Genomic DNA, 864 nt, shown 5'->3' on the forward strand with positions numbered 1-864 from the left:
AGTACTTTGGCCACCTCATGTGAAGAGTTGACTCATTGGAAAAGACTCTGATGCTGGGAGGGATTGGGGGCAGGAGGAGAAGGGTACGACAGAGGATGAGATGGCTGGATGGCCTACTGACTCGATGGACATGAGTCTGAGTGAACTCTGGGAGTTGGTGATGGACAGGGAGGCCTGGTGTGCTGCGATTCATGGGGTTGCAAAGAGTCCCACACAACTGAGGGACTGAACTGAACTGAACTGATAGGGTTTAGCTCTAAGTAGCATTCCTTTTTAATTATCTCTGTAAAATTAGAGGAGCCAGGCTTAGATAATCTGAAATTCTAGATAAGATTCTTAAGATGATGTTTTCTGCCTATCTTATAAATATGAGAGGATTCATTTCAGGGAACTTCTACAGTTCTATTCAGAATCAGCTAATTATGAGGGTTTTGAGGAAGGATGGTGCATAAGGGATCCTTAAACTTGATAATAAATTTCTGTTATGCTGTTCATTGGAGAAGGCAATGGCACCCCACTCCAGTACTCTTGCATGGAAAATCCCATGGACAGAGGAGCCTGGTGGGCTGCAGTCCATGGGATTGCTAGGAGTCGGACACAACTGAACGACTTCACTTTCACTTTTTACTTTCATGCATTGGAGAAGGAAATGGCAACCCACTCCAGTGTTCTTGCCTGGAGAATCCCAGGGATGGGGGAGCCTGGTGGGCTGCCATCTCTGGGGTTGCACAGAGTCAGACATGACTGAAGCGACTTAGCAGCAGCAGCAGTAGCATGCTGTTCATTTATAAAAATGCCCATGTATATAGTTTGTAGGCAACAAGGTGTAATCTCTTCAGAAAACTAAAGAGTTGACATCTTTTC

At 45.3% G+C, this 864-nt stretch overlaps 1 protein-coding gene across 1 annotated transcript in view; it reads left to right on the forward strand.

The window, feature by feature from the left end:
- Positions 1-864, forward strand: part of PPA2 (pyrophosphatase (inorganic) 2) — a 100219-nt gene that overhangs the window by 38636 nt on the left and 60719 nt on the right. The window lies entirely within an intron of this gene.

Source organism: Bison bison, unplaced genomic scaffold, assembly GCF_000754665.1.
Source record: "Bison bison bison isolate TAMUID 2011002044 unplaced genomic scaffold, Bison_UMD1.0 scf7180017864263, whole genome shotgun sequence".
Classification (NCBI taxonomy): Eukaryota; Metazoa; Chordata; class Mammalia; order Artiodactyla; family Bovidae; genus Bison; species Bison bison.